The sequence below is a fragment of the Tachypleus tridentatus genome, chromosome 2, assembly GCF_004210375.1.
Source record: "Tachypleus tridentatus isolate NWPU-2018 chromosome 2, ASM421037v1, whole genome shotgun sequence".
Taxonomy (NCBI): Eukaryota; Metazoa; Arthropoda; class Merostomata; order Xiphosura; family Limulidae; genus Tachypleus; species Tachypleus tridentatus.
In genome coordinates this window covers 119,560,690-119,575,740 of record NC_134826.1, presented here as the reverse complement: position 1 = coordinate 119,575,740, position 15,051 = coordinate 119,560,690, and the positions used below count along the sequence as shown (strand labels likewise).

The window sequence follows — 15,051 nt, the reverse complement described above, 5'->3', positions numbered from 1 at the left end:
GACTAGGTTCGCCGAAGTAAATAACTAAAGTATTTTGTGTTGTTAGTAGAGTAAGTGTGGGTGTGTTTTCTTATAGCAAAGCCACATCGGGCTATCTGCTGAGTCTACCGAGGGGAATCGAACCCATGATTTTAGCGTTGTAAATCCGTAGGCTTACCGCTGTACCAGCGGGGGACAGTAACGAGTAAAGGAGTGTCCGTCGAAACCATTCAATCTTTATGTTTAGAAAACTCAAATATTTTTTATTCTCCTGCAAAATTACGGTTTTTGAAATTTATTAAACAATTTTCCTGTTGCATCAAAAATTAAGCCTATAATTCTTCTATATTATAAAATATTCCGAAAAAAATAATTATGAAGCAACATATTAACAAAGAAAAGGAAAATAAAGAATTCCAAAAGTAATTCACCATACATATTTTGAAATAAAAACACATCAATGAATTTACAGTATATCGCGGCATATAAGTTTTGTTTATGACTAAATATTAATCCAAGAAGGGATAACTTGTCTATCACGCGGGAAAATTCGCGATGTCCGTGTAGCTTCAAGATCGAATAAATAAATATATTTAGACATGGAAGACTGGAGGAAGAGGTCTAATGTACCTGACCCTCCTGGGTATTTAACATCAATACCCAAATACCGACACAGTGAAACTAGACATGGAAGTAGATAATTTGTTTTGAAATTCTAGGAAATGACCTTATAAAAATTGTAACCTGCATTTCAGTTGTGGTATTTGTGATATACTGAACAGCTTAACGTTTAGATAAAGACATACGAAGTAAAATTAAAGTCATGAAATTTACTGAAAGGACACAACTCTGCAGCGAGTATGGAATTTGACGTGAATGAAAAATTCACATGCAACTGACGAAAACAGAGAGCGAAAGACGCATATCTTTGGGGGCGACAAACTGGTTTCTGGCCTGAAATGGAAACGGACTTCGTGAAACAGGCTAACGAAAACAGCAAGTCCGGTTTGATTGGAATGAGTTTATGTTACACGCCAAGGTATTGGCCAAGAAGAGAATGTTTGGCTTTTATGTTTCTTTGTTTAGAATTAAGCACAAAGTTACACAATGGGCTATCTGTGCTCTGTCCACCAAGGGTATCGAAACCCTGTTTTCAGCGGTGCGAGTCCGTAGACATGACGCTGTGCCACTGAAGGTTGGGGGGGGCCAAGAAGAGAAATATTTCTAATATTTCTAACTTCATTGCTTATCGAAATTGGTGTAGCCATTTCATGAAGTGACACAAGTTAGTCCTTCGATGGGGATGTCGGTGATCCCATGAAGGAATATGAAAATGATAATTTTGATGGATTTTTCTCTGTAAATATTCGTATATCTTTAGAAATACACTGTGTCTCTGTATAATTTCAGAGGTGTAGAATTCTATGACAGTGATCAGAAAATTACAGGATGTTTTGGCCTAGATTTAGGTGTTGACTTCTATGTCGCGATATACGGCAAGTACAAAAGCCAAAATTTGTCTTGAAAACACAACAAATAATCTTGGTTACACGGAAGAACAATGCTAAGCCAAGAAGAACTAAAAAGATCTGAAGCATTTGAAAGTTAACTGTTATCCATACAGACTTCAAAATTAGTAACCTGGCACAGTCTGGTTTTCAGTTGTACATAGTCTTCTCCACCCACTAACAGAAGATATACAGATACATGGTATCATATAAACAAAATTATATAGATACATGGTATCATATAAACAAAATTACACAGATACATGGTATCATATAAACAAAATTACACAGATACATGGTATCATATAAACAAAATTACACAGATACATGGTATCATATAAACAAAATTACCTTTAGTTATTGAATTAAGGTTGTAAATTCACAGTAAATGTATATAAAGAAATAATTGTATCACCTTTTTCAAGTGAGGAAAAAATATCATTATTGTGTAGAAATATATAAAACATTTGGAAACTCAGACTTAGATTCTTGTTCATTTTTTTAAAAGTCATATTAATTTTAAGGTAAGTATAAGATGATATTCTATAATACATTTTCCTATGAAGCTGTTACATCTATCTATTTATAAGTATGATGGTTAGCATACTTAATCTATTTCCAACCAGAAAAGTCAAATATATTTATTCATCTATTTTAAAATATCCACAAATAAAAAAATTATAGTTTAAAGTTGGACCAATTTGGTAGTAACTTCAGTTTGAGTTAGAAATATTTATGTATTACAAAATTTTCCAATGACTGTTTGGCATACATTTTATGTATCAATTTCCTTTCACATCTTCAATAAAGAGCAAAATTCATACAGAGTTACATAAAAACAAAACAAAACAACTTATAAAGTATAAAAGAAAACTGGGCTTTTTAATATCCTTTTTCCTCATAAAAATTGATTTATCTATTAGTTTTATGCTACAGGTAATTAAAGCCCACAAAAGCAAATAAAATTAGTGAAAACTAGGCAAGATATATTAAAAAATAGTTTCTTTTGATTGACTAATTCTATCCACATCCTTTAAGTCAGTTTGGTACATTTTCTGGTAAAAAGAATAAGCAGCATTTTAAGTTGCTATGTTAATTTGCTGCTAATCTACTCACCTCCTCTAAAGTGAAGTTAGCACTTCCAGTTTGTCTTCGATCTTTTTCAAAAAACGTTTCTGTCAATAGACAAAAAAAAAAAAAAAGAGTAAAGTAGCTAATAGTTGAAATGGCTTTATGGCTCTTAATTTCCACTACCTGGTAAATATCAGTAATGAGAGCTTAACTTAGAAGACACTCAATTTCTTCACATGCAGCAACAGATTTATAGTTGTTTGAGTTGTCCTAATGTATGTACATAAAAGCATTAATAATTAATCTCAGATTTTGAAAATGTTAGTTGAAAAGTCTTTGTTCAGCCACATTCAGTCAATAATTATTTATATCATGATGTCTAAAAAAAATGTGCAGGTTTGAACATTCATAGGTGGCAGAAGTTTAAGTCTGTTAATAGATAACTAACTTCAGAAAATGATCTAAGATGACTGCAAACAAACTGAATGGGAGCTGAAGACAATCTGTTGAAAATCATTAGTATAGTGAGAATATGCAAGAGATAAATGTACATGTCTCAATAAATTTGTGTGGTCCTACACTTGTGTAGGATCATGACACGAAGACATTCATAGGTGTTTTATGACACAAATAAATCAATCACATAATAAAGAAAATTATTAAGCTATAAACAAGTAAAAACAAAGGATTTGATCTTGATATTAAGACCTTGAGACAATGTTGACTGTGATTACTGGCCTATGGTCAGTTGATTGTAGCTGCTATTTTCCTTAGTACTCATGAGAAAATGTTTCAATTTCAATAGTGAAATATTTAACAAGTAGTGAAGTTTCATGGAACTATAAGAGTAACAGAAAGAATCACATTATGTCCCAGAAAAAAACAGTTTTACCTGAGGTGTTTTGATAAAAGTAGTCAAGATATTTCAGGTGATTCAAACAGAAAATAAGTGGGTGAACTTTTCAATAGTATATGGAATTCACAGGCAGGCTCATAAGAATGTTGCCTTGTCACAAAACTTCTCATATTACTTGACCTATAAAAGTAGTTTTCAGAAAACAGTAATTTTTTTCACAAAGCCTTTAAAGTCCAAATATCTGGCTCACCATTTGACCAATTAAATTTCATTGACTTTACACTTTCAATCCAGACCTTTGATGCTAAAATCAAAGTTCTAAACTATATTGGCTATCTTGTTCTTCAACTGGCTAGAATTTCATTTTTTTTTTTACTATGGATCCTGCTATGAAGAGCCACTATGAAGATCAGGACATTCCTATTGGTAAAGAGCTGAACTACTCTGTTGAGCCAAAGACCTTCCTAGCTTGGCCTTCCACCTAGTAGAGCCTATGGATGTAGATGCATTGCTAGAAAACACATCAGACATTCAGGACCTAGCCTTGCAAGATGTAAGACTGAAACGAGCAATCTCCAGAGGCCAAGCCACCTCAGTTGAAAAATTCAACACTTTTGCATCTCATTTCTTGTTGAACACAGATGTGGACCCTGCATCAACATAGCCAATATACAACACCATGCGAGTCAATTAATACCTGCCAGCTGTTTAATAAATGTTACTAAACAGCCATGATGAAGAGAAAAAAAGTATATATCTTAAGACACGAAGTAGCTACATCTATGTTCTGAAAGAGGATGCTGCTCAACAGCTAATAGGAGGCACCAGATGTATGCTTACTTTCAATGGGACCATTATATTTCAAAGCCAATAAAAGAACTTTTCTGAGTTGCTTTGTGGAGTGATTATATTCCAGAGAGAAAAGAGCAAGGCATTCTTTAATGCTCAGTTGGCACACCATTACCTTCAGCAGTAATTATAGCAACACCAACCACTATCCACAATGAGAGCAAGCAGCAAAGATGTCACACCATCACTATCAACCAGCACCACCCTCATATTGTGTGAGACGTCCTCCATTTTAGCAGCAAGACTAGAACATTTGGAGGATTGCTTGACCACAGGACTAATGTAGCATGGAACATCAATGTCTAGGTAGCCCCCTCCAAGAGTTGGCCTAAAAACAGAATGTAACCACCAGTGTAGTCTTCATAATGATGCAAGTTCTAATTCTAATGTGGAATTGCCAGAACATAGCTGACAAAAGGATATGTATAGACAGCATGACAAAGGATTGTCTCCAATGGTGATTCATGTTACTTTCACAGTTGGAGTAAGATGTTTGTCAACTTCAAACAAAACAAGATCAGATCAGGTAGGTTATGGCCTGGGCTAAAGCAGTAGTTTGGGACATCACATTGACCAATGAAAAATGTATGGCTGCTTTCAAGGATCTACTATCAGGATTGAAATAAAGATGAGAGGAGATGTAATTCACATTGAACACTGATGTGTTTATTTTGTACATTTATTTATTTAAAGGTTTCTGTATATATTGTTACAACTATCTCTCAATTTCCTTTTAGTGTAGATATATAAGTATCATCATTAATTTTCACTTAAAATTTGCTTCATCTAACCAATTAATGTTTTTCTTGTATTAATGAGTATGTTTTACTTTTGGAGACATTTTTAATTGTTCCTTAATTAAAAAAATTCAATTGCAGATTTCAATATATTGTATTATTTTATTTTTTTTACACAGATAAGTATTTTCAAATCATCATATATTATAGTTACTGTCAAAAAGTATTGTGTTGTGCCATGGGTTAATGTAAATTTTAATTTGCAAGATTTGCATTTTTAATTAAAATACATTTTAATTTTTTCTCTATTCATTTTATTTCCTAAATCAGTGTATTATGAAATTTTTTAAGACTGTAGTTTTGCTCTTATAAAAGGTAGATACCTTGATTGTGTTTGTTAAAATATATTATGTAATCCAGGGTGATGTTCACATGTATTCTATCATTGCTAAAGGTTTCTTTTGCATAGCTGTGTATTTCTCTTTGATTTGACAAATTTCATTTTCTTGAAGGGTTTGTTTCATATCTAATTCTGTTGTATTAATAGTTACATTGTATTTTATTGTATGGTTTTATTGTTAAATTTTATCTTGTCTGTATAATCATTGTTGAAGATGTATTGTTATTTTTATACCATTCTTTTGTTTAAGAATATTGTTTTTGGAAGAAATTAAGAATTAATGTAATCCTATATCAGTGCAATTTCTCAGTTTATTAGATCAACATGTTGACTTGAGAGCAATCCTAAAATAAGGAAGACAGGAAATTTGAGAATTTGAATATATCATGGGTTTTATCTTCTTGTAGCATTATTATATTTATTCTGAATCTATACTTTCTTCTGAAAATGCAGATTTCATATAACATATAGATGAGAAAACTGTTAAGTTGACCTTGTTTCAAGTTACTTTTTTTACTTTTTGTTATCAAAAGTATATAATAGCTGTTACCATTGATGGAGATAAATTCTTAATCTTCTTGTTGTGGGCACCTTTAACTGCACATTGTGAGGTTTTAGTAATTTACTTTGAAAATTTAATTAAACTGCATAAAATCATAGCTAATGATCTATATTTTAATAATGTATACATTTTAAGTTATTAATTTTATAAAAAAATATTTTAAAAAATTCTGAATTTCCCCAAGCATGAGAAATGTAACATTTTCCCTCTAGATGTCTCATCTTCTCCAATTTATATATCACTCCTCCAAGAAATATGAAATTTAACAAATTTGTATAAATGTTTCTGTTGCTTAGGCAAATCATAATTTTCATAGCCTTCAATTTTGTTTGGTTATACAGCCAAACAGAAAAAATCAGACTCCTCTTATCACACCCACCTGTTACATTCTTTCTTTCAGAACTTATAAATAATTATTATTAAATGTAATAATAATTATTGATAACTAATAGAAAGCCATGGTTTTCATCTTTCAAATAGTGTATTACATTGTTTTCTGCAGGCAGCAATGTTAATTTATTTTTAAGTACAAGCTTCATTCCCACAGGAAATACAAACTTGCTTGGATAAATCTCTAATGGCTCTTGTCACATGGTTAGAAAGTCAGAAGAATTGTAACAGTTGTGGGACATTGTCTGCTTTTTGCATGTTCTTATTCTGTGTTCTTTGGAACATTATGTAATTAAGTAAAAATTATATTGTACACTACTACCAGTAGTGTAAAAAAAATAGGGTTATGTGTCATTGACAGTCAACAAAAAGAAGGCCACAGGTAAGCACTATATTTTGTGTTTTTAGTGTGTATTCTCTATCTATTATTATAAAAGTAACTAAAATGTAAAAATATGAACACTTTTTTTTGGTTATTTAAGGTAGATTAGGTAAAAGGGTAATTTAAACTTATTTTTTTTTTTTTTTATGGTTACAAGGCCAGACAAATTGACTAACATTGTATAGAATTAGGGTAAAGAAAATAATAGACAAATATAAAAGTTTTACTGAAGGTTTTATAGATTATATAAATGACACTTAGATTTTTGAGATGCAAAAGTATTTTTTTTATATTAACATGAAAATCACTTTGCATTCAGACTGGTCAAAAAGGACTTAATATATTCACAGACAAATCTTGTGTAAAAATACTTCATTAAAAAAAATATTTTTTGTATACAAAAGACTTGTAATGTTTATTCAAATCTGTAAAATTGTGTAACAATACACATTGTATTGAAAGTTACAATATTAAAACTATATACAAGTAAAAATGGCCACATGGTCAGTCCCTGGCACAGAGCCCTTAGAGAAAGTTAATGCTACATTTGGGTAATGATGTTGACAGTAGCATCCTTTACTGGTTGTTCAAGCAACATCTAGAGGTAACAATCCCACTTATGTTTAAATAAGAATGGCCAGTGTACGTAGGATAGTGTACATTTCTCTAGGTAAATGCATGGTTTCTTAGATAATAAATAACATAAATTTTGTTAGTCTAAAGCTTTGCCTTTGGGTAAAACAGTATGTCTGAAACTTCTGAGAATAATCTGAAGGAAGAATCAGTGAAAATAACTGTCCAGTGTGTTTAAAACATCTAAGCAGGCCCAAACACACACTGTATTTTTATTTCATTACACAATAAAGATTGAGCATTTTATATTCAGTCTATTTTATTTAACATCAATCTAGTCAGTATAGGTTTTAGAATTTGTTATTAATCAACATCTTGGTTAAACCTCCAGTTAAAACAGAATTACCTGGTGTAAATTCAGTCTTACCTGGGTACACCACAAAATCAAACAATAGTGCTATATGTAAGAGGTACTTTTACATAAGGTTTTAACATTTTTTATTGTTGAGGATATTGTATAATGACTTAATCTAGTAAAAGAATCAAAAACATATTTCTATTACAGTTTTACTCTGACAATATTTTTTAACATTGGCAATTATCTTTAAATAAAATATACCAAAAACCAATCACTGATGCAAATTCACCTTTCCACTTAATCTTAAACAGGTGAGAATTAAAATACAAACATTTTAAAAATAGATTTAATCAAGATTTCTTTTTGAAACAGTTACATATTTATTTACTAGGTTGTAGATATATATTAAAAAAATACAGATGTCAGATAAAATGCACAAAACTATCTTTATTGTGTTTTTTAATTTGTCTATACTTAAACATTCTACTTAGTCAAATTGTTATTATACTAGGGAAAGTACCTGGCTTAACTTGGTTAATATTGTTTGTATTTTGAACTCACTTTAGCATAAAAATATTACCTATATACTTTTGCTGCTAAGTTGCACAACACAAAAGCCACTGTTAGAAAACAACAAACTATCTTTTAATTTTGTAAACTAACAACAATATTAAGATACACTTCATTGTTTAGTAACATAACACAAGCACCATTGCTGAAATGCATTGTTACTAAAACAAACTGCTTTTTTATATATTAGAAGTTATGTAAAGAACTACTTGTTTTCATTATTATATAGATGTACATGCATGCCCATATGTGGATAATTTAAGTAATAATAACCCAGGTGCTCACCCTCAGGGCCCACTTAGTATTTATGGAAAATTTTGTGTTTCTAGGTTCTCTCCTCTTGGAACTGTGGCAGTCACACACACAAAAATTAATAGACATGCCATTTTATTATAATACACACACACACACACACTTCAGCATTAGGTCATTTTACAGGTCTTCTGTTAACTTGTTATTACTTGAGTGTAATCCATTGTATTTTTTGTAGAAATTTAGGCCTAATTGTTCCATACACAAAAAAGCTGTTAAAAAGAACTATATGACAGTTACTCTTACCTATCATACTCTTCAACTTCACAGTGCATATCAGAAATTCTTCAAATTCCATCTGTCTTTTCTTCCCATATCTTAAAACCAACGTCCGCAAAATATTGCTGTTTACTCGATACCCTATTAAGGAAAAAAATATCCTTGACTTATTCTATAATAAAAGTGACAGATTTGATAAACAGAAAATACTTTAGTACTGTACATATACTTTTATATATCTTTGAATGCTATTTTAGTTTATAATAGACATATAAAGTTTTATATTAAGCATATAAAAGTGATAACTATACTTTTCATGTAGTCCATCAGTATACTAAATGCAGGTATATTAAGTAACTAATAAACACAAACAGAATCATAAATAATGTACTACAAATAATATAAAATCACATTAAGTGATCCCTGTTTTAATATCCTGAATATTTACAAACTCATCATAAGATACTAAACTTTGATGTGCTCATGATGCATTTTAACATTAAAAAGCTCTTAAAAACAGAAAAATAAGAAACAGTTGAGGATTCATGTCTAACTTTCCCCCCTTTCGATTGAAATTGGCATTCAACCTAAATGGCCAAGTCTGGACTACTGATTTAGAACTTTTGGACAGATGGTGATCAAAAAGCCAGTGAATAGTGGGATTGATTGTCACATTTATAACACTCACACAGCTGAAAAGGCAAAGCATATTCAGCAGTATGCTGTGATTTCGACCATTAATCTTGTGAAACATGGCCTTTAACACTGACCACTAAGCTATGTTTCAGACTTCTCTTAAGGTACACTTGTTCATGAGATACTAAAATTTGATATTCACATTGAAAATATCTTGAAAGATGGCACCACATTAATATAAATGTACCTTAATAAATTTTTGTTGTTTATTAGAATTCTATGGTTTCTACCTTGTTTCATGACTCATGTTTTTCAATGTTTATTTTCTAATTGTTTAACAAGGCAAAGTTTACATGGTTCTTCAAATGTGATTTAAGTTCATGCTGCAAACATGTTTTTTTGTTAGAAGATAGCATTAAGTATTATATTAAACATGATTCAAGTTAGTGGTATAAACAAACATTCTTTGTTCTTTGTTACACTTAGTACATGGTACACTCGAATATTTAAACGTAATTTAAGTTCATGGTGTAAACACGTTTCTTTGTTATCATATACTACTATATTGTACTCTACTTTATGAAGTTCAATTCTCACCTGCTGAATTTAATGCCATTCTCAGTTCAAGGGTACTGAGAAATCCTGATTCATCTCTGTCATAGGTTTTGAATACATTCTATACAAAAATATACACACACTATAGTGACTTATGCTGGCAAAACAGAACAATATACATATAAGTTATCAAGTGATTTTTATTATTATAGCAAAGGTACACAGAAAGAGAAAAGAAACAAAAGTGTGATAACTATTTACATACCAGCCTTGTCCAACCTGCTAAAAAATGACAGATCAGTTTTGTAAAAAAAAGCAAAAAAAAAACTACCACCCCATCCCCATCATTCCTTCAGCAACCTATGTTCACCAAACATCCTCTTACCATAAAAGAAAAACAATCATATATTGTGAAATTTAAAATATTTTTTCCAAGTACACTTAGAAATAAATAACAGTATACTTACATTAAAAATTACTCACAATATGAATGTTACACATAAAATGACAACTGTTTTATATATACATGTACACATTAGATTTTAATCAGCAGAAAACAGTAGCATCGTCCCAAAGCTCATGACTTTTATATAAATGCATGAAAATCATAAACTCTTACTTACTTTTTTTTTTGTACTTTTCATTTTATTCTACATATTATAGCTATATGAAAAATCTATCAATATTCCACACATATTAGAATGTATTTTTCTAATATTATATTACATAACCCAAATATTTAGATTTATATGCCAAAAGAACATGAGTCATCCAAACCAAAGTTCAAATCTAAAAATTAATCTTGAATACCATGATTAGTTTAGAGTAATGGCAATACATTTCAGAGAAAGAAAAAACGAAATGCTTTATCCACAAAAGTAATAAAACTGAAAAACTTTATGAAAATCTACAAATTATTGTTGCTAATCTCTAACCAAGATGTTTTTAAAACTAATCAAAACATTGAAATGTGTATTTCAAGCTAAGTATACACACAAACTAAAACATAAAATGGTCTAAAAAAGTGGAATTCAAGCCAACTTTAATAAATATAGAAAGTACTATATATATATATACTTAAGACAATGATATCATGTCATTTGTTGCATTATCAGAATACATAAGAGTATGTTCAGAGTGTGTTATGATATAGTTTTCATCACATTTTAAATTCTAAATAACTAACATGTATAGCAAGGTGTCAAATATAATACTTATTTGGCTGCAGCAAGAAGAACAAGTACTGGTTTACACATCTTGTATATACTAAGTATAAAAATGATTTTAAAGTGTATGCTTTAGTGAGCATATTATTCAGGAAAATACAAATGAAATGCATAAATATTGTTCACTCGAGGTATTATGGAGAATATATTAAGATGCTTCCTTGGGATATAATGCATCGTTTCAGGATCATCAACTGTAAGATAGACATTGAAAAAATTCAGAAGGATTAAACACTTCTCAGCTTTAATTTGCTCACCTTCATCATATAGTATTCTTAAAATGACTAACTACTCTAGGTGCAGATGTTAGGATTCAAGGTATAAGCAAATACTTACATTATACAACAAAAGATGTCACATTATTCTGTGTATTAAAATATTTTATCATTGTAGAAGAATATGAAATTCTTTCTTTATTTTGTACAATAAATGAAATTCTTCCTACCTTCCACATTCTGATATCCATCCAAAGCTTAAGAAACTCTTCCAACCTGAGTTTTCCTGATCGATCAGTCTGATTTAGAGTTGAAGAACATTTTTATATTTTCATGATGATGATTAGCCATGTTACAAATGCTTTAATGATATTCATTTAAAAGCAATTTTAATTAAAATAATCAAAATGGAATAGAAAAATATAACTAAGAAGAGAAAAGACAAAGCTAGTTCATCAAATTACATTGGCATATATAATACTCTTTAACTGTAGATAATTATGCAACTAAGGTAAAACTTTTGTTCTTAAAGTAATTAATGATTCATGGTGATGCTTAGTGTCAACCTCTTAATTTGGTAATATTATCTCAGTAATTAAGACACCTAGTGTAATGTTTATTTTCTGTTATTCTGTTCCACAAAATGTAGTTCCTTATAAAGATGTAATCTTGTACAGAAAGGCAAGTAGATATACTTAGCATGATGGTCAATGATATTAGCTAATAAATCATGTGTAAAAAGTACACATTTAACATCTATATTAGTACATACTGCTGAATAATATGCTGTGATAATTTATGGTCAACAGTCATTATGATCTGAAAAGTGATTAATGTTTTAATAACCTTCATTTTCATCAAATTGTTGTTAAACTTACTGTAGAAACTACATGCTATTATCATATGTTTGAAATAAAATAATAAATATTACTCTTCTGTAAGCTGTAAATTTAATAAACCTTAAATTTTTTTTTGATATAAATACCTTATAACTCTATAAAACTTATGAATCACAATAATGTTGTAACACATTCATTCATTGGACAGGGACGTTTGAGTATGTGATGGAAGTTTAATAATGCAAAGATTCAAAACAAGATCAGATAATGATTAAATGTATTCCTTCTATTAATGTTTACTAGCTATAGCAACCTTCACTTTTAGGCCTATTTTCAAATATAAAACTTCCCAATAGGAACTTCCAAAGTTAGTACAGGCTTAATACACTATAAACATTTGATAACAAACATAACTAATAATTACTGATTTGCTGAATAGACACACAAATCCTAACTTTGCTTGATCAGCAACTTACTCCTTCCTTGATTATTAACTACTTGATCATTCACTTTTTGTATTTATACTAAACTTTTGTCTCTAGGTGTTAGACTAAGCCTCTGGAATGTTATCTGATAGTGTTTGTCAGCTCCTTCTAGTAAATAATCAAATTATAACACTGAAAATATAGACTATAACAACACACAACTGTCCATTAAAGGATACATCCATCATGGCAATCATACTACGGCACACATCCAGTGATATCTCATCAATGTCAAATTCTAGAAAGATAAAGAAAATAGTTTCATTATATTATTTGTTGTTCTTTTTTTTTTAAAGAACTTTGTAATTCCATATTGTTATTTTTAAAAGCATAAGATAAATATGTGAAAGAAAAAAAGCTCTCTGAAAAAAAAAACACCAAAAAAAAACATTTTTCTAAACCATTTCTTACATGCTTTTAATTTAAGACAATATTCCTACATCCATATTTGCTGTGGTATAAATGAACTCAAACTTGTACGAATAAACTATCTACAAACCAAATGGATTTCTACACAACTTTTCTCACCTTCTTTCAAAGCATAATTTAGCACTTCTTGTAATTCATAGCAGTCAACTTCTAGATCTGGACCAGATATGCTGGCAAAGAAATCTTTTACTTGTTGTTCTTTATCTCCTTCCTCTTCATTCTGTTCAACTTGAGCCTGTAACAGAAGTACTAAAACTATAAGAACTAAACACTTTTTTTATGTGCATAATTGAATAATTTACCACTTTATAAATAAAGTACCTGAACTAGCCTGCGTGGACTTTGACAAAAAAGGAAAATTATTTAAAACTGGACATACCATTCTAATAACCAACAGCTATAGTGGTGATTTTAAAAGTATCAAAGCCTTGTATTACAACAACAGATATAGAATGGAATAATTTGTAATGTCAAAAAATAAATAAAAAAAGGAAAAGTGATAGAAAATTTATGTTAGATCAAAAGATTTAAGATAAAAGTTAAAAGAAAGAGACAGTTTCTAAGGAAAAATTGAAAGAAAAAGTTAATTTTTATTGAAAACAGGATTTATCTCGTCAGGTATTATGATAAGATTAAAGAAGTGTTGGAAAGTTATGATAACAAAGATGAAAATGTACAGCAAAACTGTAATGATAATATTAATAATGTGAAAGATGAAGTAAAGAAAGACATCAACAAGGTAAGAAGAAAAAGACTGGTGATGGAAAGAAACATCTGGAAAATGTATTGTGAAAAATGTTCTAAAGTAACTGTACTTACCTGTGTGTACTTTGACAAAAAAGTGAGGATTATTTAATACTTTGAATGTAACTGTGATAACCAATTTTGTAACAAATTTTTGTACACATGTTTGACTTGTTTTTAATGCAATATTTTAAAACAAGTGGATTGCTGTCTGTTTACTATGGAAATTTATTGCCAACAAATCATAGACAACTACTATAAAGAATCTAACTCTATAAATATCTGATAAAAACCTACTGATTATAAACCAAATTGGTTACAAAAAAATGCCATTTATTATTTTTCATACAAATGGGAATGACAAAAGAGCTGTGTTTTTTGCACAGATCACCATGATTTGAAGAACCAAAATGGTCTAGTCTTCTTAGAGTAAGGTAAAATTTTGATTATTTCATCGAATTTCCTTGAATGTAAAATATATTCAAGTATTTTCACTCTTGAAAATTGTTGGAGGTTTCCAATTAATCATACTTTTGACTCTTTTCATGTTTCTTGCAATTCAATTCATTCTTTTGATTAAATGAATAAATCTTCAGTTTAAACATATCAATAATACATGTAATCTTCTTGCTGTTGGTTGTTCTACTCAATCAAATATAATCCAAATGTAAATACTCTGAGTGACACTTAATCAGAATACTTATATCATATTTTGAGGTAAAGGTGGTAACTTGAGGGAAACTAGAAAGTTTATAAACACTTTTTATGGTGAAATGAAAGTTGCTACACTGTGTTACAAGACAGTCTTTGTCACTTCAATACACTGAATCTGTATTTCATTAGAAGTGTTACAGAACTTTTGTGTATAGTAAAATGTTGAAATAGAGATTTAATGAAGATTCAGTTACAAATAATGTTCTTCTGCTAGAGAAATTATGGACAATCTCTAACATATATAAAATCTAAGCTTGGTTCAGATAAGGCTGCAAGAAGTATTGAAAAAGAAAAATTAGCAGGTGTTTCTTTTAGTGCAAGCAGCCTGAATATGGAGTAATGAACAAAAACACAGGAAAGAAAATATTCCAGTATCAAAACTGAAGGTAGAATTAACACATATAAACATCCTGCTTAATTGTGTATCAGTTCATTTACATTA

General features: G+C 29.8%; 1 pseudogene across 1 annotated transcript in view; it reads right to left on the bottom strand.

The window, feature by feature from the left end:
• Positions 1-221: 221 nt before the first annotated feature.
• The window catches only part of LOC143244946 (calpain-B-like), a 49,859-nt pseudogene continuing 35,029 nt past the window's right edge, over positions 222-15,051 (bottom strand). Inside the window, exons 13-19 of the transcript XR_013025401.1 lie at positions 13,251-13,386; positions 12,902-12,960; positions 11,629-11,697; positions 10,000-10,078; positions 8,794-8,907; positions 2,604-2,662; positions 222-1,664 (exon numbers count right to left, since the gene is read on the bottom strand). The product of XR_013025401.1 is annotated as a calpain-B-like (transcript). The remainder of the gene's footprint in view (positions 1,665-2,603; positions 2,663-8,793; positions 8,908-9,999; positions 10,079-11,628; positions 11,698-12,901; positions 12,961-13,250; positions 13,387-15,051) is intronic.